General features: G+C 46.8%; 1 long non-coding RNA gene across 1 annotated transcript; it reads left to right on the top strand.

The window, feature by feature from the left end:
- The first annotated feature begins 7171 nt into the window (after nt 1-7171).
- Nucleotides 7172-23602, top strand: LOC128839119 (uncharacterized). Its single transcript, XR_008445375.1, has 5 exons — nt 7172-7242; nt 7774-7922; nt 16695-16887; nt 18821-18884; nt 22176-23602. It is a non-coding gene; the product is annotated as an uncharacterized LOC128839119 (long non-coding RNA).
- Nucleotides 23603-23887: the final 285 nt, after the last annotated feature.

The following is a 23887-nucleotide window of genomic DNA, read 5'->3' as shown; positions in this document are numbered from 1 at the left end:
CAGGATTTCTGTCTGTTGTAGAAGTAGAACCTTCCCATGGCAGCCTCCTGACCTAAGCAACTTTACACCTCAGAAGGGGGAGATGGCCGAGCTCCTCTGGGGAAGCAGGATCTCACTCTTATTCAAGAAACTAAGTTGACATTTTTATCTAGAAGAAAAAATTGTGTTATTTTTACAAGGGTTTATGGCTTCGTTTGAGCCTGTGCAGTTGGGCTCATGGTAACACCTGGCTTTACAGGTAGACAGTGATGTTCAAGAATGAAAATACCAGGCTTGACTCTCAGATCAGGAATCATATTTGTAAGACTAGCAGTAAAAATAAATAGATAGATAGATAGATAGATCCTTTGAATTCCCCCTCCTGCATCCCAAACCCCTCGTCCCCAGCCCCACCACAGAGCCCTCACCCGCTCCTACACCCTAACTCCCTGCCCCAGCCTGGAACCTCCTCCCACACCCTGACCCCCTCATTTCTGGCCCCACCCCAGAGCCCGCAGCCCCTCTCACTGGGCTGGGGCAGGGGGTTGAGGTATGGAAGTGAGTGAGGGTCGGGGAGAGTGAGCGACGGAGGGATGAGGAATGGAGTGGGTGGGGTAGGGGTGTTTGGTTTTGTGCGATTAGAAAGTTGGCAACCTTAGCTTCCTGGTGTACAACTGAGAGAAACAAGTGAAATGGCGGTGTCATGATCAGTGAACTAGAGTCAGAAGGTCCACGTTCCTTAGAGGACTGTTATTCACAGGACACCAGAAGAACAGGGGATACAGGGAGTTGTTACTGAGTCGCTTCCACCCTAAGGACAGAATAGTCCAGAGGGTTTAGTAAAGTTTCACTTGTTCAACTTAACCTGCATTCAGCTTCACTCTTTGGGAACGAAACGTGATGACAGTGTCAGAGCTGTGAGTTCTCTACAGTGCAGCAGCTGGCTGCAGGAGCCTTGCAACTCAGTCCAAAGCCCTGGATTTTACAGACACAAATCTAGCCCAGTGATGGACCCGCTGGAAGGAGGAGTTCCAGCTGTGCACAGCCCATGCCATGTAGGAGGATGATGACAACAGCAAGAAAGTAAAGCCTGTTTCTTTACCCTACTGTGGAACAAGGCAGAGAGGTAGTCTGTGGCACTTGGGAGTACCGGTTCTGGGAGCAGTGAACCTGGGAAGGTCATCTTTCATGTAAGACATGCTTAGACATGGGGCATACAGCAGAAGCTTCAAGAGAAAGAATGAAAATCTTAGGAGGTACAACAGTCCCAAAAGTACATGCAGTGAGACAATAGCATAGGAAAGCAGGTGTCCAGGGTTCCATACCTATATTGAGATGCACTGTGGGAGAGAGCATGAGAAAGTAAAGAAGTGTCCTGTATGAGGACAGCATTGCAAGGAATGTGCAAGTTGAACCATTTTAGCTGTGTGTGGAAGATCATAGGAATGTCCCAAGAAGAGTAACTCAAACTGGGAGATGCCACATCAGTCATAATATCTTGATTCACTCCTTGAATCCAAAAGCATATCAAGGTCAAGCTTTTGGAACAGGAAAACATCAAGGGACAATATCAACCTCCAGACATGCAACAATGTGAATAGAAAAGCACCCTATACAATGCTCCTGCAGAGTGATTCCTCTGGGTTAAGGTCAACACACCTCTATTACAAAGATCAATCTAACAACATACAATGAGAGCAGAATACAGCCTGTAGGAACATGTGACCTCAACCCCAAAATAACAGCACCAACTGATGTTTGTGGTGGTGGATGTTAAGTACCACAGAGCTTACTTAGTCTATGTAGCCACGCAAGCCATGAATCTGATCAAGGTGCAGCATCAGAATTTTATAGCTGCAATTCAAGAAGCAAAAGGGGGAGGAGGTTTCCTGGATATTGGAAACAAGCATATGGAGATGTTTTCAAAGGAAAGCTGCAATTGGATGAAGACCCCACAACAGAAACCGTGTGCTTACCAGGGTGGAAAATTCCAGTGGCACTATGTAATCTGGTATGTAAGGAGCTTGAAAGTCAATAGAGCAAGGGTCTCATAGTACCTATAGAGGCCAGGGCAGCCTGGGTAAGCAGTATGGTGGTCATAAAGAAGCTATCAGGCAAATTACACATCTGCATAGACCCAATGCCACTGAATAGGGCATTGAAAGGAAGCCACTTGCCACTGCCCACAATTTATGACATCTTGCCAGAACTTTCCAAAGCCAGAATCTTTATGGTCTATGATGTGAGGAATGGGCTTGGGCACATAATGAAGCCATGAGAGGAAATTACACGCTTTTCTACAGTGATGAAAAGACAAAAATATAAAACTCAACCCAGAAATGTGACTCAAACAGCATGAGGTGACATGCATTGAATATCTGCTCACAGCTGAAGGACTGAAAACAGATCCCAACAAGATCAAGGCAGTCAGAGACATGCCAGCTTCAGTGGATCTGAAAGAGGTACTGCACCTCATAGGAATGTTAAAATTTTCTGTCCAAGTTCTGGCCACACTTGGTTGCAATAGTGGAACCCATATGCTGGCTTACAAAGCAGGATGTTGAGTGGAACTGGGCAGGTCCCCAACAGCCAGCATTTCACATGCTGAAACAAATAACAGATGCCTCTGCTCTGAAATACTACCAGCCAGGTGAGCCTCTAATATTCCAGTGGCATGATCGGAGAAAGGATTGGATGTAGCTCTTTTGAAGGAACAGCCAGTCACTTATGCTAGCAGAACCCTATTGGAGACTAAGCGGGGACACTACCAAATAGAAAATGAGCTTCTTGCTATGTTATTTGGAGTGCAGTGATTCCATCAGTACATCTATGGCTACCTGTTATTAGTGTAATCAGACCACAAACCCCTAGAGACAATCATGGCTAGGGTGACCAGATCACAGGGATGAAATATCGGGACGCGCGGGGGGGGGGGGGGGGGGGCGGAGCAAAAAAAAAAAAGAGCAGTTTCGCAGGGGCAGGGGGCATTAGCTGCGCGTGCTGCCCACCCCAGGGCAAAAGCTGGCCCTGATGCAGAGGGGGCTGGGGATAAAGAGGGCATGGGGGGGGACACCGATAAGAAGCGCTGTGAAGCAAAGTCCGGGGCTGGCCGCGGGGCAGCGGCAGTGCATGTGAGCCGGGGACCCCGGGGGCAGCGCGGCGCGGGCGTGCAGGGGGCCAGGGCTGGCACAGCTGAGCCACAGCAGCGGCTGGTCTCCTGAGGGGCTCCCCGGGGCTCCAGGCTGGGCAACGGGCAGGAGCCAGGGCTTTTCCCAGCCCCGCAGAGCCTCCCGCCCCCAGCCCGCCGGGAGCCCCGCGCCTCTCCCGCTCGGCTGCACTCCAGCGGCTCCTTCCCGGCGGGGCGAGCCGCTGGAGCGCAGCCGAGCAAGAGAGGCGCGGGGCTCCCTGGCAGCAGCGGGGAAGTTTATGGGGACCCCGGCTGGCCCCTCGCCCCTGTCCGCCGGCCTCCCTGCCTGGGACAAGTCTCACCCCCGCAGCCCCTCTTCGCCGCGTGTCTCCGGCGGCCCACGCTGCCCACCCAGGCCAGAGCCAGCCCCGGCTGCTGCCTGCACGCAGCCCGGGCCATGCCCAGCTAGCCCTCGGCAGCCGCGGCAACTTTCCCTTCCCCTCCCACGCTCCTGGTAGTTGCCCGACCCTCCTCCCTCCTCCTAACCTCCTCCCTCCATGGAGGGATCCAATGGGGAAAGGAGGGGGCGGAGTCGGGGTGGGGGGGCATGAGCGCCGGAGCGGAGGGCAAAATTGCTTTTTTGTCCAGTGTCCCGACCGAACATCGGTCGGGACGCGGGACAAAGAAGGAAATATCAGGACAGTCCCGATAAAATCGGGACGTCTGGTCACCCTAATCATGGCAAAGCTTCTTCTTACTGCTGCAAAGAAGTTGCAGTGTATGTTGATGCACCTCCAGCACTACCTGGGAGAAAAATCAGATTTTGTCCAGGATGATTACTGGTGTCAGCTGACCAGCTGAGCATGTATACCCAGTATCAGTGAACTGGGTGAGGGGGATCAGGACACAGTGCAGCACATTAATGGATTCAATCTCCCAGTTTCTCATAAATGCCTCCTGTTCCTTTGGGTCACTCATCCCTCTTGCATACGTCACCTTGTATGACCTGGGAGTCATAGGTTATATGCAGTTGCTGTAGTTGTCAAAAGGATATTAAGTGGTAGCAAATGGTAGGGTGACTGCTTCAGCAATTCCAGATGGGAAAGGAAGGGTCTATGCAGCCATGTGTATCTGTACAATCTCTCTATTAAGATGTAGTCTGCACTACAAAAGCAATTCCTTGTTCTATACTTCTGAACTCCAGTAACTTAGAATTTTGCATTCGCTTTTTAAATGAAACTTTGCGTTTGGCTAGGCTATAATGTATGCTTGTCTATTTCAATGTAAAATTCTTTAAGTGGAAGATAAACTTCAATGTTTAAAGTTCAAATGTATTTTGACTACACATTTCATTTTATGAATTAAATGGAATAGTTAATATTCAGTTTGAGTCATACATGTTTATTAGGCACAACACAAAAAACAAGTAAGTCATTTAGAACATCATATCTATTCTCTGTTGCTGGTTTGAAATATATTCACTTTTGGAAAACATTTTACAAGCAGAGTTGTGTTAAAGCTTTTGAGCAGAGGGAATAAAGCTTTTAAAGTTATGTCATGTCATAATACATACAATCATCTGGCATCTTAAAATTATAAATGTCTTTCTTTGCAATTTGAAAACCTTGCTAATCATTCAAATAGCAACTGTTCTCCCACAGCTTCTGGGAACTGCAGTAGGGAGAACTCTTGCATAGAGTTAGTGTAACCTTAGAAATGTCTGTGGGTGTTAATTATTATAAAAAGGGATTACAAAAAAAAAAAAAAAGGACAAAGAACTGTGAACATGATTTTTTAAAGAAAGTTACCTTTAATCTTTATACTTGAGCTGGATTTCACATGGACTCTCTTCCAGTCTCTTTTTGCAATGGCAAAGGAGCAAGTTCTCCACTATGACTTACATTGTAGGTACTTTAAAAACAAGAGGAAAAATTTTGCCAATATGGCTACTCATTCCCTCACTGTTCCACCTCCTTCCGTACAGCTCCATACACCACTTGTAGAGTGGAACAGTAAGGCCTATGCCACACTCCCATCTAATGATCAAATATATTCATTACAACTAAAAATTGTATTTAAAAACAAAACTGATTAACTCTGCTTCACTCACCTATTTAATGGACAACTAAGGACTGCTAGACAGTGGCCCTTAAAGAAAACATGTCTTTTTAGATGCAAGCCTGTATCTTCCACTGCGCAACAGTATTTTGAGAACTGTTAAGTACATTCTCAGGCACTGGAAAGCTTCAGTTAGAATATGTATATATATTATGTAGATTGTACAGAAATCATTCCAACCTAGGAGGCTAGAAAGAAGGAAGTTACAGTAAACAAGATAATGAGATACAATTGGGTTTGAACAATGGGGCAGAGAGAAAAAAGGAAGGATTTTAGGGCTGTCAGAAGGACAATAAAATCCACTTTAAAAATTGCCACCATTGAACTGAGATAATTGCCAGAGATCAAGGAAACAGAGGAACCCTAAATTATAAGCCACAAATATTCTGTATTAAGAGAAGAAAAATCTTGCAGGATATTAGTCAATTTTTATTCCAGAAACAGAAATCTTTCCTACATCACTTTATCTTCATTTTTCTAGTTAAGTCACTACAACAGAACATCGGTAATTCCTGCCAATGACTATTCTGCAAACTACTAAATGTTATGAATTAGCAAGAAAATATACAAACAAGACGGCAAATAAATGAATACATTCATTTGTGCTGTATTGTATTTTAAAATTGCAGTGTCGTATTAATGACACTACCACTTTATCATACTGTAGTTTGTTTTTGTTGTCTTAACAATATAAGATCTCACTGTAGAACTGTTAAACTCTTGTGGAAAGGTCAGGAAACTATAAATGTGTGCAACAGGACAGTCACATTTGTCAGTATTTACTATTCTTGTGTAAATGTTTGTTATTGGTAGTGCAACTACAGTTTTACTTTCATAAATATTAACACACAAAGGGTTCAAGCTAACACACAAAGTTCTAGGAGTTTGTGAATACCAAGAAGCATGGCCAAAGAAATGGACCAATAGAAATTCTGCAACTTTTATAGCATTGGAAATCACAATTTCTTTGAGTTCATAGACTTCTCAAAACTTCATTGCACTGCAATCCCCTTCTGAAAACAAAATTACTACATAATGCTAGGGAGAGGGAGGACAAAGCCTGAGCCCCGCTGCCCTGGGTGGGGGTAGTGTGGGCCTGAGTCCTGCCGCCCCAGGGTGGGGGCGGGGTGGAATTCAGGCTTGAGTCACAGGTCCCAGCAAGTCTAATGCTGGCCCTGGTGACCCCATTAAAATGGGGTCTGACCCACTTTGGGGTCCCCACCCACAGTTTAAGAACCACTGGGCTAGAGGAACTTGTGAACTTACAGAGGGCTTACATACTGTCCGTAGCCTTACTAGTATTACAGCTTCTTTTTGCTAACTTGGTTTATTTAGTTACACCAAAGTTATTGCTCCCTGGTGTGATCTGTTAAGACTCATCCTCAAAAGAGGAGCTTAAGTTGCCCCCTTTAAAATTTGCACAAACACTGCAAACACAGTAAAGTAATTTAACTTGCAAATTACAGTGATATGCAAATAGTATTTATTTTTTATATATTTGAAAGTACATAGGGAGCATAACTAGCCCCTGCTAACAGGCGCCAGGGGCCCAATTCTGAGAGGATATCTGCTCAGAACAGAGGTGGCCAATCTGTGGCTCCGCAGCTACATGCAGCTCTTCAGAAGTCAATATGCGGCTCCTTGTATAGGCACTGACTCCAGGGCTGGAGCTACAGGTGCCAACTTTCCAGTGTGCTGGGGGGGGGGGAGGGTGTTTACTGCTCAATCCCTGGCTCTGCCACAGGCCCTGACCCCACTCCGCCCCTTCCCAGCCCCGCCCCTGAGCCTCCTATGCCCTCACTCCTCCCTCCTTCCCCCCCAAGCCTCCTGCATGCCACAAACAGCTGATTGGGAGGTGCAGGGAGGGAGGGAGGGAAAGGCACTGACTGGCAGGGCTGCCGGTGGGTGGAAGGTGCTGGGAGCTGCTGATGTATTACTGTGGCTCTTTGGAAATGTACTCAGGTTGGCCACCCCTGGCTCAGAAGAACCTCTCAGGTTCAGGCTCAATGCTTAAGAAGGTGAGTAAAGGAAGGGGGAGAGTTACAAAAGTAAAAAAGAGCATGAGGTAGTGCTCTTTTTGCACAGGCAGCATGCTGCCTCCTCTTTTCATAATTCATTATTTTTATAAGTTAATGTGATATTTATAGTTTAAGGAACACAGTCAGAGTGCTGAAGTGGAGTTCAGTGATAGAAGAAATGAAGAATGAGGTTGCATGGCACACAGGAGAGGATATTCCAGGCAGAGGGAAATGGGGAAATATGGCTTATAGGAAGCAGTTCCCCCCAAAGCCTCTTCTCTTTATATTAAAAAAAAAAAAAAAAACACCACAGACCATTTGCTGTATTCCACAACACTGAAGAAAAAGGTAAGCTGCAGCTTGGTTATAGCTTCAGCTAGGCTTTTGGGTATTCCCGGGTTCCGAGAGCGACGCACCTGGCTGCTTCCTCCCCTCTGGCATCTCTGCAACCCAGTCCCTCCCTTTCCCTGAGGGCATGCTGATCACTGAGGAAGAGGAAATTCTACTAGCCCATGTTCTTTCACTTCCTAGAGTAGAAGATTTCCTGCCTTGATTGATCCTTGAGGAATGGTCTGTTCCCCAGATGCTTGATGTTGCTCTCTCTCCTGTATACAAAGTTGATATAGAGAAGCTAATGATCTCTGCTGAGTAAAAACAATTAAAGAAGAAACTACCCCAAGGTGAGTCACTGCTTGTTAATTCAAAAATCCAGCTGCAAGTGCAGTTACCCAGTTTGCTCAGACAGATGAGTATTTTGCATGCACAGTTACCTATTTGCATTGTGGACTTAATTTAGGAGCAAATGTGCAGTGTTTTTGTTCTTCCTGTGTGTGATGTCATAACATTCAGAGAGAGAAAGTGATGACAGTATTGTATTGATCCAGAGAGCACTTCCAGCTTTGCAAGTTCAAAACTAGCGGGGGGGTACCAGGGGAACAGTCTGTGCAGTATGAAAGTGGGGGAGGGGAGGAAGAAAGCTTTTCTTTTTGAAAGGCTGATGAAGATGAAACCCTCAGGGAGTTCTCTGAGCAAAGATTCTCTTAAGAACTAGCACATCTTAAGTACAAGTCTCTGGGGAAGTGACATCACCATTTCATTTCCTGTTCAAGGTCACTAAAATACACCAAAAATAAATTTGGAATGGGAGGGAAACTGATAAAGCCAAATAGCAAAGTGTAGATCTAACGAGAACAACAACATTAAGTGCAAGTCTAGTTGCTTGATCACATACACTTCTTATTCTGACATCCTTTTGATATAACATGCGGATGCTACCCATAGGGACCCACATGGGTCTTTACATTCTAATGCTCTTTGCAATAGCAAAGGTCTTTCTAGGAGGAAAAAAGGGGGAGGAGGCCTGTCTATTACATCAACATTGTCTTAGTTTTAAACAGCAAATTCTCCCCTCCACAGTTCACACATGCACTAAACATAATAAGAGGTGCTGTGCACTCTGTCCTCAGAGCGAGCTAGAGTAATGCTGGGAAGACAGTAAAACATATTTAGCTGAACCTGCAGCAAACTCACTTTTCTTTAATTCCCCTCAGGACTTTACAGACTGTTGATGCTCAATTTATTTAAGCATTTTTACATGTGAGGTAGGGAAGACCACTAAGGAAAAAATGCTCAGATAAGCAGTAAAAGTGGCAGAGCTACCTCAGCAGGTTCCAGCTTCAGCTCATTCTGCCAAAGAGTGCAGGCAAGCGTTTAAAAGGGAACCTAATTAAGAAAATTGACTGGCACTTGGTTTCATTGTTGGTCTCTTGGAGCAGGAGAAATCAATCTAGCTCAGACTTGACAGCAGTGTAACATAAAGGGTACTCTGCAAACTACTAACTGGCTGAAGACTAAATTCTGCATTACACATTCACATATGGCTCTGTGAGCATTGAATTAGAGAAATAGTCAAGTCAAGTGCAGAAAGCCTTTGGGCTCATGGAGTAATTGACTTTTGTGGACCCTACACACTGTGACCTCTCATAGGCTACCTCAGTGTTTCCTTGAAAATAGAATGACTGAGCTAGTGCTTTTGGTGCCATACAACGGCTTCATGAATTAAGATCCTGATCATCCTTGTCTGAGGAGTTTACACATGAGGGTAAAGCCATATCTCATGAGGAAGTAATATTCATTATTCACTTAAGGTTCACCTTTACTACAGGAGCCATTCCTATGCATAGGGATATTTTTTGTTTCTTTTCAAATCATTTTTTCACCTACACTTACAGAGAGTAAGCGTATATGTGTGTTCAGTATATAAAGGGAAAAAGGGAGAAATAGAGATCTTCTTGTGTTCACTTTAACAAGTAACGCACTCAGGTACCACAAAGAGGGGTGTGGAATAGGAAGCTGGAAAAACAGAAATAGATAAATAGGTGTTAGGGTGATGTGATACAAGACTGTTCTCAGCATGAGTTAGGGATGAATACATCACTCACAAGTTGCAAAGTCACTAACAAATTATGTATAACCCAAATAGGCACTAACAAAACCTTTATAGCACACCACCCCATAATAGAGTCTTGTATATGTTACAGACAAGTTTCAGAACACTGTTATAGGAAAGTTTTAGAATTTGGGGTTGAGAGGGTTATTTTCCTGTGGCTCCAAAGTCAAGCATATTTGTTACTGTAACACCAGTTGTTCAGGATTAAAAAAAGTTCTAAAAATACCCTTCTTACATTACGCCCCCATATTCTTCATAGAAATGGTTATGATATGAATATGGCATAACAGATGTTTTATGCAAGATGGGTCATGTGAGGTATCATTGGAGAGGATATAATTTACTGAATGTGATTTATCCAATTTGTAGGCATGTATCTGTAGAGATGCATAGCTCCCGAATCGCCAGTCCACAGGCGCGGCAAACTGCTCCCATGGCTACGAGGCAGGAGTGACCTTCAATCCAGCGTTTGTGTTTGGGAAACTTATTTGGCTGATTTGATTGTACCCTCGCAGCTGGTGTTCACGCGCTCAAGAGATGGGTTCGTTATCTTATGTGCATGTATACTGCCTGGCTCTTCTATGCGCAAGAATGTAACCACTAAGAAGAGTTGTAAACAAAGTAAGGAGAGAAATAAAAACCCCAGGAAAAGTTTTCCTGGGAGGCTTTTTGCAAGAGGCTTGTAAAGCTCTCTAGCTACCACAGACCTGGCGTTCTGTTTCCTTTCCTGCGTCGTCACCACAGCTGGTGACCCCGACGTGATACCCCTCTACTCACCGGCTGGATACGCCGAGCGCGCCCGCGGCTGTTTGCCGCCCCTTATTCGTGAGTATGGGGGGGAAACTTTCCAGTGCCCAGAAGGAGCACGCAAGAGAGTTACAAGAGATTATACGACAGCGATCATGTGTCGCTGTCCCGGTCGCTCATATTGAGGACCTCCTAAGGGAAATAGATCGCCAGTGCCCCTGGTATCCAGACTGCGGGTCATTGCAGCTTTTTGATTGGATACAGATTGGGATCACCTTGTATAGTAAACCCCGTGCCCCAGTTCAGTGCCTGCTGCTCTGGCAGCGTTGTAAGGAGGCACTGGAGGGGATCGGCCCCAACAGCCCCAAGCCGGTCCCCCTTTTGCCCCCAGGTGATGGGCCACCCCCCTCCTGCCCACAGCTGACCCTCCCTGCGCCGCCGCCCGTGGCGGCGCCCCCCTGCCTACCGGTCGGGCAGGGGGGCGCTGTCGCCGCGGCGGTGCGGCAAGCGCGTGAGGCCGGTCTCTTGACCGATGAGGAATCCAAGTGTGGGTTCGAGGCGTTTCCCGTCTCTTGGCGGGATAATGGAAATGGGGGGCAGATAGTGGACTGGGAGGCTCTCCCCTACTCAGTTCTGCGCGAGCTCCGCAAGGCAGTTCGTGAGACCGGGGTGCGGTCCACTTTCACCCTGGGGATCTTGGAAGGTGTGTCAAACGGTTACTTCTTGCTCCCCCAAGATTGGAAAGACATGTGTCGCATGGTGCTGTCTCCCGCGCAATACGTTGTGTGGGATAGCGAGTACCAGCGAGAGGCGCTTGCAGCAGCAGCGCAAGGTGGGGGGGCTTATCTTGCTGAGCAGTTATATGGCACAGGGCAGTTTTCGGGCATCCCCGAGCAGGCGGTGGGCACGCCCCGGGTCGCTTTTCCCATCATTGGCCAGTGTGTCCGTCGAGCGTTCCGCAGGGTCCCCGCTGCAGGCGAGTCCTCTAAGTCCTTTGCGGTTACTCGGCAGGGTGCCACCGAACCATTCCACCAGTTTATTGACCGCCTCCAAGAGGCAGTCCAGAGGCAGATTGATAACCCGCAAGCCCAGACTGAACTAATGATAAAATTGGCTTACGAAAATGCCAATGCAGACTGCCGCCGTGCCATGCAGGCAGTGGTCGGGCGCCCCGGGTATACCCTGGCAGAATTGCTGCAGGCGTGTGCTGACGTAGGCACTCAGACCCATCAGATGGCCCTGCTGGCAGCTGCCCTGCACAAGGGGCAGAAGCCTCAGGGGAACTGCTTTAACTGCCAGAAGCCCGGACATTTTTGGCGGGAGTGTCGGGCCCCTGCGGGGGGCATGTGTAAAAACAAACCCAAGCCCCGGACAGACCAGAGGCCCCGCACGCTGTGTCCGAAATGCAAAAAGGGCTACCATTGGGCTGCGCAGTGTCGCTTGGCCGGGGGTGACAGCCGGGTCTTGGCTGCTAACCGAGACAACCCCCCGGGAAACTAGTAGGCGGGCCTGCGACCAGCCCGAGACCCAAGGCCGCGCCCCTCTCCGTGCACGACGCCCCCGCCGCCACAAGGGGCAGTGCGGGGATTGACCTTGTTAATCAGGAAAATATGGATATCACTCTCCCCGGGGAGGTCCTCCTCATGCCGTCCCAGATTCAGGGCCCGCTGCCGGAGGGCATGGTGGGCCTTGTCCTACCCCGCTCGTCCGCCAGCAAGCAGGGCCTGTTTGTGGTGCCTGGGGTGGTGGATTCGGACTATGGTGGAATTATCCATGTTCAACTGTGGAGTCATCTCCCGAAACGGCTGTTTCAGGGAGATGCCTGGGCGCAACTCATACTTGTGCCCTACTCCCTTCCGGCAGGGGGAAGAAACGTTCCCCGAACCGGAGGCTTCGGGTCCACCGACCAGCGCACTATTCACCCACAAGTGGCAGCAGTTGTTAAAGACATTGGAGCACCCCAACCCAAACGCATTTACTGCCTCAACGATCAGCCGTTCGAGGGTGTTATCGACTCTGGGGCAGACATTACCGTCATTGCCGCTGCGCAGTGGCCCGCCCATTGGCCCACAGAGCAGGCTCCGGCAGTTTGGGGTGTGGGCGGGGCACAGGACTCACAACGAAGTGCCCGATGGTTGGAGGTTAGGGCGCCCCAAGGCATCCGCCGCGCCCGTATCCGGCCTATCATTCTCCCCGTCCACCTCAACCTGTGGGGCCGTGATTTATTGACACAGTTCACTGCCACCATCCATATCAATGATTAGGCATACGGCCCTCCCCCTCCGTTGGCTCACTGACGAACCCGTATGGGTTGCGCAGTGGCCGCTTCCTTTAGAAAAGCTGGAGGCCCTCCAGCACTTGGTTAATGACCAGCTGAAGGCAGGACGTTTGGAGGAGTCCACTAGCCCCTTTAATACCCCCGTGTTTGTGATTAAAAAGAAATCTGGCAAGTGGCGCCTCCTGCAGGACCTTCGCGCCATTAACAAAATTATACAGCCTATGGGTCCCCTGCAGTGTGGTACCCCTAATCCCAACCTTATTCCCTGTGATTACCGGTTATTTGTAATAGATTTAAAGGATTGTTTTTTTACCATCCCCTTGCACCCTGAGGACCGGGTGCACTTTGCCTTCACTGTTCCGGTTTTGAATCACTCCCAGCCCACTCCACGCTATCAGTGGAATGTGCTCCCTCAAGGCATGTTGAATAGCCCCACCTTGTGTCAGCATTTTGTTGCGCAGGCCCTACGGCCCTTCCGCGCAGCACACCCAGATGCCTTAATTTACCACTACATGGATGACATCCTGGTGGCTCACCCCGTCCTCCCTGATGACTGGCTGGACGAACTGCGCCACCAGCTTGCGGCGTGTGGCCTGGTTGTGGCACCGGACAAGATCCAGCGTCAGCCACCCTTTTTGTATCTTGGTCACCGCATGCTCCAGTCATATGCCCGTCCAGTTTGTCCCGAGTTGGTATTGCCCAACCCTCTTACGTTTGTACAGCTTCAACAGTTATTGGGGTCCCTTAATTGGATTCGTCCTTTTTGCCCTCTGACTACCTCCATGCTGTCCCCTCTTTTTTCTGGCCTTCGGCAGGGCCGTCTCCCCGGAGATATCATTCCCGTTTCCCAGGAACAGCGCCAAGCGGTCACCCTCATTAACCAGACCCTGGCCCAGGTGTGGGTCGACCGCCGAGAAAGGGAACAGCCCCTTTTTGCCATTTTGCTTCCCACACTCTCACAACCGACAGCTGTCCTCGCCCAGGAGGGGGCGGCAGCGCGTCTTCGTTTAATTGAATGGATTTATTTGACCCACTCCCCTCCGCATACTATTCAGACACTCCCTCAACAGGCCGCAGAGCTGATTTTTAAAGTGCGAGAACGGTCCCGTACCCTCTTGGGTTGGGACCCCGTTGCCATTATTGTCCCCATCCCGGCTAAAGACTGGGAACGCACTGTCTCTTGCAGTGCCACCCTCCAATTGTCTCTTGCTGACTATGTTGGGGAAGTTAAATATCACATTCCCCCTGACATTCCCCCCCGTCTTTCATTCCTACAACAACGTTGCCTTCACCTCCGGCCGTCCTTGTCAACCGTCCCCATTAAGGATGCACTTACCCTTTTTACGGACGGCGGCCCAACACGAGGTGCGGTCAGCTGGCAGGTGCAAGGCACTTGGCAAGTCCGCTTTACCCTGCCTCAGCGCTCCCCACAGCGCGCAGAGTTGGCTGCTGTCATCCTGGCCTGCCGATGCTTCCAGGATGACCCTTTTAATTTGATTACTGACAGTCTTTATGTTACTAATGTTCTTAAGTCTCTTCCAGGTTCCTATGTGTCGCCCTCCTGTGATGACAATTTGTTGGCCCTTTTTCTTACCCTGCAACAGCTCCTTTCCTCCCGCTCTAGCCCACTGTTTGTGGCACACATTCGCAGTCACACCACACTACCGGGCCTATTAACAGAAGGCAACACGGTGGCCGACCAGGCGGTCAAATCGGTGGCCTCAATTTTTTCCTCCCCAATCGAAAGCCACGCCTTTTTTCATCAATCCGCCAAGGCCCTTGCCAAGCAGTTCACTCTCCCATTGTATCAGGCGCAGGCCATTGTTCGCCAGTGTGACCTTTGCGCTTCTCTCTCCAATAGCCCGGAGGTAGGGGTTAACCCTCGTGGAACCTCGGCCAACCAGCTCTGGCAAATGGATGTTACACATTTCCCTCCCTTTGCCCCCTGGCAGTATCTTCACGTGTGTGTAGATACCTTTTCCCATTATGTGTGGGTCACCCCCCAGAAGGGTGAGGCCTCTCGTCATGTTATTAATCACATGATTCGCGCTATGGCAATCATGGGTCACCCATCCCATCTTAAGACCGACAACGGCCCCGCCTACTGTAGCTCGGCCTTTGCCTCCTTCTGTACCACGTGGGACATTGTCCACACGTTTGGTATCCCGTATAACCCCACAGGCCAGGCCATTGTGGAACGAGCCAATCGTGCGCTCAAACAAGCCCTGGTCCGCCAAAAACAGAAAGGGGGGATTCCCGTAGGCCTTCCTCCCCGCCAGGAATGGCTGGCTGCAGTGCTTTTTACCCTGAATCATTTGAATTTGACTGACAACTACTCTGCAGCAGAATGTCATTTTCGCAGCTACCAGGCCTTGCCCCGCCCCTTTGTTAAATATCGCAAGGCCCCAGACCCTCAGTGGCATGGCCCAGTGCCCCTTATAATGTGGGGACGAGGGCATGCTGCCGTTTCTCTTCCTACAGGTCCGTTGTGGGTCCCGGCGCGTAACGTCCGCCCGTGGCACGGCGATGGCCTGGCACCAGGGACTATCGAACCCCATTCCACAGTTCAACCTACATCTGCAGGATCCCGAGCGTCCTCGCCAGCGCCCCCCGCGGGGGCCCCCGCAGCGCATAACCTGGGGACAGGTTAAAGCCCTTTCATTGCAGGCCGAGCAGCTGCGAGTGCAGCAGCAGCTAGAACCTACCGCAGAAAATTACCTTGTGACATTGTTAGCTTGCCTTAATGCTAATTCACTCCTTATTTTGTGTGTATTGGGGAGTTTCCTGTTGGCCCCTAGCTGCCAAGGCGAACCCCAGATGGAGCAGCGGCTGCAGTTTAACACCTGGGTCCACCTGGCAGAAGTATTAAATCAATCTGATTTCTGCCTGGCCGTTGCCCCGGAAATGCAAGGTCTGTTAAGTACCTGCCTTGTTCCTGTCTGTAAACCACCCAGCAACATCTGGGGTGTGAGACAGTGAAAGAAATGTGCTGTTTTAAGCTTGCTGATAATAGTTTTGTATGCAATAGCAAGTTGATATGCTGAAATGCTATGCTTAAGTCATCCGCCAAGACGTTTTTCTTCCTTGGTAGGATTATATTTAGTTATAGCCACCCTTAGAGTGGATGAAGACCCTTTTATAGTATGGGGTCCTAGTTTTGATGTTTGATGTTTTACTTTGCTGCTTTGTTTAATGTATACCCAATCTAGTGGCATTGTGTATGCTACCCTGCGAGAGTGTTTTGTTTAAACACCGCATTTATAAAATAAAACAGGGGGAGATGTAGAGATGCATAGCTCCCGAATCGCCAGTCCACAGGCGCGGCAAACTGCTCCCATGGCTACGAGGCAGGAGTGACCTTCAATCCAGCGTTTGTGTTTGGGAAACTTATTTGGCTGATTTGATTGTACCCTCGCAGCTGGTGTTCACGCGCTCAAGAGATGGGTTCGTTATCTTATGTGCATGTATACTGCCTGGCTCTTCTATGCGCAAGAATGTAACCACTAAGAAGAGTTGTAAACAAAGTAAGGAGAGAAATAAAAACCCCAGGAAAAGTTTTCCTGGGAGGCTTTTTGCAAGAGGCTTGTAAAGCTCTCTAGCTACCACAGACCTGGCGTTCTGTTTCCTTTCCTGCGTCGTCACCACATGTATCATTTCTGTATCTGAAGTTAGGCATATTGACTACGTAACAATTACAGCTGGGTGAGTACTTGGGGAATGCCCACCAGACAGTATGCAATCAGCCTGGATGGGCCATTCGGAAAAACAATGGGTCTTTGAAGATGCTGATCTCCCATCTTCCTGGACGTTACACACAAACTTTGTCTCAGGGTTGCTTTAACACTGCAAGGTCATGTGATGATGTCACCTGGTATGAAATACCACCTTGGACACCGCTGGTATTTTTCCACTGAAGAAGTAGGGTGGGGATCAAATAGGGAAACAAAAGATTCACACCTTATATAAATCCTATTTAAGGCTGGAGAGTGAGTTAATCAAGGTTGCTGGTTCTTCACTGAATCCCCACCCAGAATGACTGCTGTAAACACTCAAGACTGATCTAAGGAGAAAGGACTGGGACCCAGGCTGAGACAGGGGTCTAGCCTGTGAAGAGAAATACCTGGAACTCTAAGCTATAGAAACTCTGCAACTGGCCTAAACAACATTCAGGGTGAGAAATTACTATTTGTAACAACTTTCTTTAGTGAATGAAGCTTAGGTTGCATGTTCATTTATTTTGCTCAGTAGTCTGCTTTATTCTGTTTGCTATCCCATATAATCACTTAAAATTCATCCTTTGTAGTTAATAAACTTGTTTTGTTTTCTAAAACCCAGTTTTTGCAATTCATAACTGGGGGGAGCAAAGAACTGTACACATCTTCCTCCATATGGGGGGGGGTGATTTTCACGAGTTTACGCTTTATAGATCTCTAAACAGCGCAAGACAATATAATTTTGGGTTTACACTCTAGAGGGTGTGTGCACAGGAGTGCTGGGCAATTCCCTAGCTGAGTCCTCCCACAGAGAGCTGATCGCAGACTGTGCGATTCTATAGCTGGGCGTGTCCCTAACTGCGTGTATGCTGGAAGGGGGCTTGAGAGCCTGACACAGCAACACAGAGTGGGTGGGACCCAGGCTGGTAGGCCAGGCCAGCTCAGTGGGACCCCAGCACATCAGGTGGCACCCCGGCAGGGGGATCCAACCCGTCACAACCCTAACATAGGCTTTTATAGATACTACTAGTAGTCGCACCTGAATGCCACAACCAAGATTAAGTCCCCATTGTCCTAGGCCTTGTACAAATATATAACCTTATATTTATATAAAGAATAAATATAAGTCCCTGCCTGAAAGACTTTGCAATCTAAATGGACAAGACAGAGAAAGGGGGTAGGAGAATAAGAATGGCCATCCTGGGTCAGACCAATGATCCATCTAGCCTAGTATCCTCTCTTCTGACAGTGTTCAGTGCCAGATGCTTCAAAGGGAATGAACAGAACAAGGCAACTATTGAGTGATTCATTCTCTCTTGTCCAGTCCCAGCTTCTGGAAGTTGGAGGTTTAGGGACACCCAGAGCATGGGGTTGCATCTGTGACCATCTTGGCTAATAGCCATTGATGGACCAATTCTCCATGAATTTATCTAGTTCTTTTTTAACCCAGTTATACTTTCAGCCTTCACAATATCCCCTGGCAATGCATTCCACAGGTTGACTGTGTGTTTTGTGAAGAATTACTTCCTTATGTTTGTTTTAAACCTGCTGCCCATTAATTTCATTGGGTAACCCCTAGTTCTTATGTTATGTGAAGGGGTAACACTTCCCTATTCACTATCTCCATGCCATTCATGATTTTATAGACCTCTATCATATCCCCTCCTTGGTCATGTTTATCAGATGAGCAATCCCGGTCTTCTTAATCTCTCCTCATATTGAAGCTGTTCCATTCTCCCAACCATTTTTGTTGCCCTTCTCCGTACCTTTTCCAATTCTAATATTATATGTGGTTTTTGAGATGAGGCAACCAGAATACACAGTATTCAAGGTGCGAGTATACCATGGATTTACATAGTGGCATTATGATATTTTCTGTCTTATTATCTATCCTTTTCCTAATGGGTCCTAATATTTTGTTATCCGTTTTGACTGCTGCTGTACATTAAGCAGATGTTTCAGAGAACTATCTAGAGTGACTCCAAGAGCTGTGGGGTAACAGCTAATTTAGACCTCACCATTTTGTATGTATAGTTAGGATTATCCCCCACCCTGCCATACATTATTTGGAAGTTCAATGTTCATAAGTGCATCTGCTAGGAGTAGAGTGGCTTACTTAAGGTTACACAGCAGAATCAGTGGGAGAGCTAAGAACAAAACCCAGGGCTCCTGAGCAACCATGCAGTGTGCTAACCATTGGCTCACAGTGCATCTCAGTCACTAGTGTAAAATCTATTATCTCTAGCTGTACAACAGCTGGAGATAGATTCAGAAGAACTGACAACCACCTTTGTCCATGGGATAAAGTGGAAGTTTTTATCCTATGTGGTAAGAAATGTCAGACTTTAAACCCATGAGGTATTTTTGTTTGTTTGAGTGTTTGTTTTACAGGTACACTCTATCCTGAAAGTTTGCATACAAGGCTTTAGTTTCCACATCTACCACATCTCTAAAGGTGAGTGGAAATGCTTTTTAAAAATAAATTCTTGGAGATTTCAGTTCCTTAAGAAGAGATATTATTGCAGTGGTGCCTAAGAGTAGATTCATTATTGTTATTATGGTAGCATCCCACTCAATGATTGCAGCCTCATTGCGCTAAAAAGACAGCTGAGGCCCCAAAGACTTGAATTACAAGTATAACTTGCCTTAAAATATCTTCTATGTTATAAATCAATAGATTTAAGTCCAAAATGGTCTAGTCCGATCTCCTGTATAGCACAGATCAGAGAATTTCAACCAGTATTTCCTGCTTCAACCCCGTAACTTCTGGTTGAGTTACAGCTTTTAAAAAAAAGAAAAATATCCCAGTTTGATTTAAGAATGTCAACTGATGGCGAATCCACCACATCCCTCAGAAAATTATTCTAATACCTTCACTTAAAACTATGCATCTTATTTCTACCCTGAATTTGTCTAGCTACTGTTTTCAGCTGTTGGATCTTGGTATGCCTTACTTTATTTATCTGTCAGGACTCTACTTCTATGTTCCCCTTTCAAGGACTGCATTAGTAGACTGGCTAGAAAACAGAATTCCCCCCCCCCCCCTATGAAAAAACTTTTAGAATTTTCCTCTGGGATTTAAAAACCACAACACAATCAATTTTGGGAGAACCAAAACTAGAAAATTTTGGCTTGCTCCAGGCTGCTCGGTTCGTAGGCAGCTGCATCCTAGGACTACCCACTTCCTGTGGAGTCAGGCAGCATGGGGAGGCAACTACCCAGGAAGTTGAGGAAACTAGCCCCTGAAAGCAGCTGCCTCCCAATGGTGTTCAAAGAACTGGAGGCCTAGGAAATTTGGTGGCCTTGGTGGCAGCTGCCCAGGAAGTCAGGGAACCCAGGCTGGCAAGCCACCAGACTGCCTGCCAGCTTGCCTAACTTGTGTCTGTCAAAAGTTCCATGTGAAATGTGTTGATTCTGAGAAGTCAGCATTTTCTGACAGAAAAAAAAAAAAAGGGTTCCATTGAAAAATTTTGGCCAGCTCTATGCATTAGTAATCCAAGAAGTCCAGCTCCCTGCTCTCTTTAGGTGACCATTATATCAGCTGCTGCATGACAAACTCAGAACCTTGTGCCCCAGACCTTTAGTCCTAATGGAAAAAAATAATTCAGTTCACCTTGAATTCAGATTGGATTTCAAAACACACACATCAAAGACCAGGCATGTTTAAATCTGCATGTGTAATTCTCTTCTGCTCTAGGATCTTAAACAGGTTGGGGGTTTTGAGCATTTTAATTCTCAAAGCCTGCCAGAGTTCAGTAAGAAAGCTTTTGTGAAAGTGATCTCTAAAGAACAGACAGACCTCCCTCTGCAAATGCAGCTGTTACCATCCAATTTCCCATTTAAGGATGGATTGCAAAAATGTTAATCAACATAATTTCTAAAAGATCAGAACCACTGATGAATTGTTTGATGCACTCTAATCAAATAGGTTTTTACAATGGGCAGTCAGTGCACAAACAACATGGAAAGGGTTTTAAATGTGTTCTCACAGAGATAAGTTTGCAGCTCAGCTCTTGTGGGTAGGGAGTCGTGCTAAAAAAAGTCTTGAGCAGGTTCACTGGATTGATATTAGAAATTAACAAGACAAAATTCAGACCCAGAGACCATAAAGTACAGCAATATATGTATCCTGGGTTTTGATTCTGACCACTTGCAAAATCCATGTTTGGATTCTCTCTCACACACAGTTCAGGGATTTTGAATCCATATGCCACATACTTGGGTCTGGCTGAGCTGAGCTTGATGCAGAACCTGTAAGCTGTAGGCCACCTTTCTCTTCCCCCTATCCTGGTACTGTCCAAGGGCCAATATGGATGCTAGCAGTTGCTTCAAGTTACACTGGCTGTACATAGAAGCTCCACTCCGGCTGGCTCTGGTGGTGCACCATATGCCCATTTTCCAGCCCCTTCCAAACCCCAACTCACCCCTGAGCAGAGGGTGCAGAGACTGTGGCAAAAGCCAGCTATGCAAGCTTTGCACCACTCAAGGATTCCCCAGTGTCAGGAGGACTCCTCAGCTACCCTTTTAAGGCAGCTTTCTGGCTGGTTTGTACTCATAGGTTCTAGAACTGGGGGTGCCGCTGCACCCCCTGGCCTGAAGTGGTTTCCATCAATGGCTCTCAGCACCCCCACTATAAAAGTGTTCCAGCACTCCTGTTTGTACTGACAGGGGCTAGGGATTTGGCGCATGCTCTCTCTCTCTGGTAAGTATGTGACCCTCATCACCACGGGGGGTCAGTGTTGTGAATCTCATGGTGTTTAGTGTTTTTGTTAAAGCACCAACTCCTGGAAGAAGTATAGAACTACCTATCCCCTCCTCTTTTCCTCACTGGAATTTGGCATCCCTACCCTCTGCTTAGTGAGTGAAGTTAAGTTGAGGGTGACTTCCTCAGTCAGGGCAGGCCAAGTATAGTTTTGCTGCCCTTTACTTATACAATAAGGATAACATTTCATTACCCCTGCACTCAATACTAAAGTGACGTGTAACCCAAACACCAGCACAAAAGTAGTTCCATCATGCTGCGCACCTAGGAAGAGTAGGCGAGTCTATGCAAACATGGTCTGTTTCCAAAGTCTTTCCCCCAGTTCATCATTAGCTCTCAGGGGAGAGCTCATTCAGACCCTGCTTACAGCATTAGTAGACTGGCTGTAGAATACATGTAGAATGTAAACACATGCTCCTGTATCTGAATATGGAAGAATTACTGGTAACCTGTCTACTCTTCAAAAATATTTTTGTAAAAACTTCAAAAAATAAAAAAAGTTAAGATGTAGTTTACTGATGGAATTATAAACACTTCAGTTTCCATTTGATTTTAGATTCATTCCATTTTTTTCAGAATCTCAATTTAAGCACTAACCTTCATCTAATTTCAAGTAGAATAACTATCAGAATCATGAAAAAAGAAGAACAGGAGTACTTGTGGCACCTTAGAGACTAACAAATTTGTTAGTCTCTAAGGTGCCACAAGTACTCCTGTTCTTCTTTTTGCGGATACAGACTAACACGGCTGTTACTCTGAAACTTATCAGAATCATAACACTCTCTCAAGAGTAAATCTACATCTTGAACTTCAGAAAGGGATCCAGAAGTCCCAGGTGTTTGAGTTAACACTTACCCCTAATTTCATAATGTATGGAGATATACCTATCTCATAGAACTGGAAGGGACCCTGAAAGGTCATTGAGTCCCACCCCCTGCCTTCACTAGAAGGACCGAGTACTGATTTTTTTTTTTTTTTCCCCAGATCCCTAAGTGACCTCCTCAAGGATTGAGCTCACAACCCTGGGTTTAGCAGGCCAATGATCAAACCACTGAGCTATCCCTCCCCCCTTGAATCCTTTGATAGACCCTAAGGCTTCAAGCTTCAACTTGTTGGTTTTCCATATGAGTGTCTGTCTCATTTTTCCTGTTAATATTTATTTATGATGGGACACACACAACCTATTACTGGATGAACCAGGAAAAGATTAAATCCCTCACCCTCAGGAACTGCTCATGTTGTAGTCTTGAGAGAAAGGAAGTGCCCTATTAGAAGCTGCTGAGAAGTAGAGACAACATCTATGCCACCTAACCAGGAAGCCAAAAAGGCAAAAGGGGCTTCCACACAGGTGAGGTGAGAGATGTGGTCCTGTGAAGGAAGAACTCATGCTCTCTTGTCTAGTCCAGTAGCCTCCTGAATCAAACCTAGACCAGGAAATAAGAAGAAACTGGAGAATTATCAGGCTTGCTTGTCCAGGAGAACTATACTAGTTCCCAGAGAGACTATGCATACAGTAAGAAGTATACCATTGCATTTTCCCTTGGACGCTGAAGAATGCTGACCTGTGATTGGTTTGTTTTCCTCTGGATGAGATTGCTGGGGTGGATTTCTTTTTCCCCTTTTAGGCTTTGTTTAAAGGGGTGTGTGGCATGACACTCCATATCCTTTATGGAAATGTGCCAGATCCATGTCATAAGCATGATAAAATATCATAAGCATGCAAAATGGGTCTTGTAGGGTATCACTGAAAAGGTTATAAGTTACTGAATGTGATTATCCAATTTGTATGCATGTATCATTTCTATGTCTAAAGTTAGGAATATGAACTATAACAATTGCAACTGGGTGTGTATTTGGGAGACACCCACCAGACAACAGGCCAGCAGCCTTGATCGGTCATTAGGAAGAAACAACAAGACTGTGAAGATACTAATCTCTTTCTTTCCTGAGAGGCGTCCTGGGATGTAGCTGTGATGCTACTAGGTCAGGTGGTCCTGTCACCTGGTACTAAACATTATCTTGGACTTCTAGTTATTTTCCACTAACAGGAGGGGGGGAAGTCAAGTTTGGGAAACAAAAGATTTCCGCCTTATGTAAATCATATTTAAGGCTGTGGAGAAAGACTAACAGGACTCTCCTCCATTGCCTACCCCAAGAAGAAAGACTGCTGAAAATACCTGAAGAGACAATGGAACTAACCTGAGGTGAAAGGCAGGGAAGAGTCCAGACTGAGACAGGGGTCCAGTCTGTAAGAAGAAATAACTGGAACTCTAAGTTACAGAAACTCTTCAAGTTGCCTAAAAGAACATTTAGGGTGAGAAATTACTTCCTGAAACCAGTATCTTTAAGATCTTAAGCTTAGTATGCATGTTTTGATTTATTTGCTTAGTAATCTGCTTTGTTCTGTTTGCTATCCCTTATATTCACTTAAAATCTGCTTTTTATAGCTAATAAACTTGTTTTTGTTTATTATTAAATCCAGTTTGTGCAATTTCTAACGGGGGGGGGGGGGATTGCAAGAAGCTGTGCATATCTCTCTTCACATTGAGAGAGATGGTGAATTCTTATGAGCTTGCGCTGTGAAAATTGTTCAGTATAGTGCAAGACAATATACCTTTGGGTCTGCACTCCAAGGGAGACCTGAGTGCTGGGGCAAGTCCCTTAAGCTGAGTCTTCCTAGAGCGGGGAGGGTGTGT

This window comes from Malaclemys terrapin, chromosome 6 (genome assembly GCF_027887155.1).
Source record: "Malaclemys terrapin pileata isolate rMalTer1 chromosome 6, rMalTer1.hap1, whole genome shotgun sequence".
NCBI lineage: Eukaryota > Metazoa > Chordata > Testudines > Emydidae > Malaclemys > Malaclemys terrapin.
This window is presented reverse-complemented; position numbering and strand designations above follow the sequence as displayed.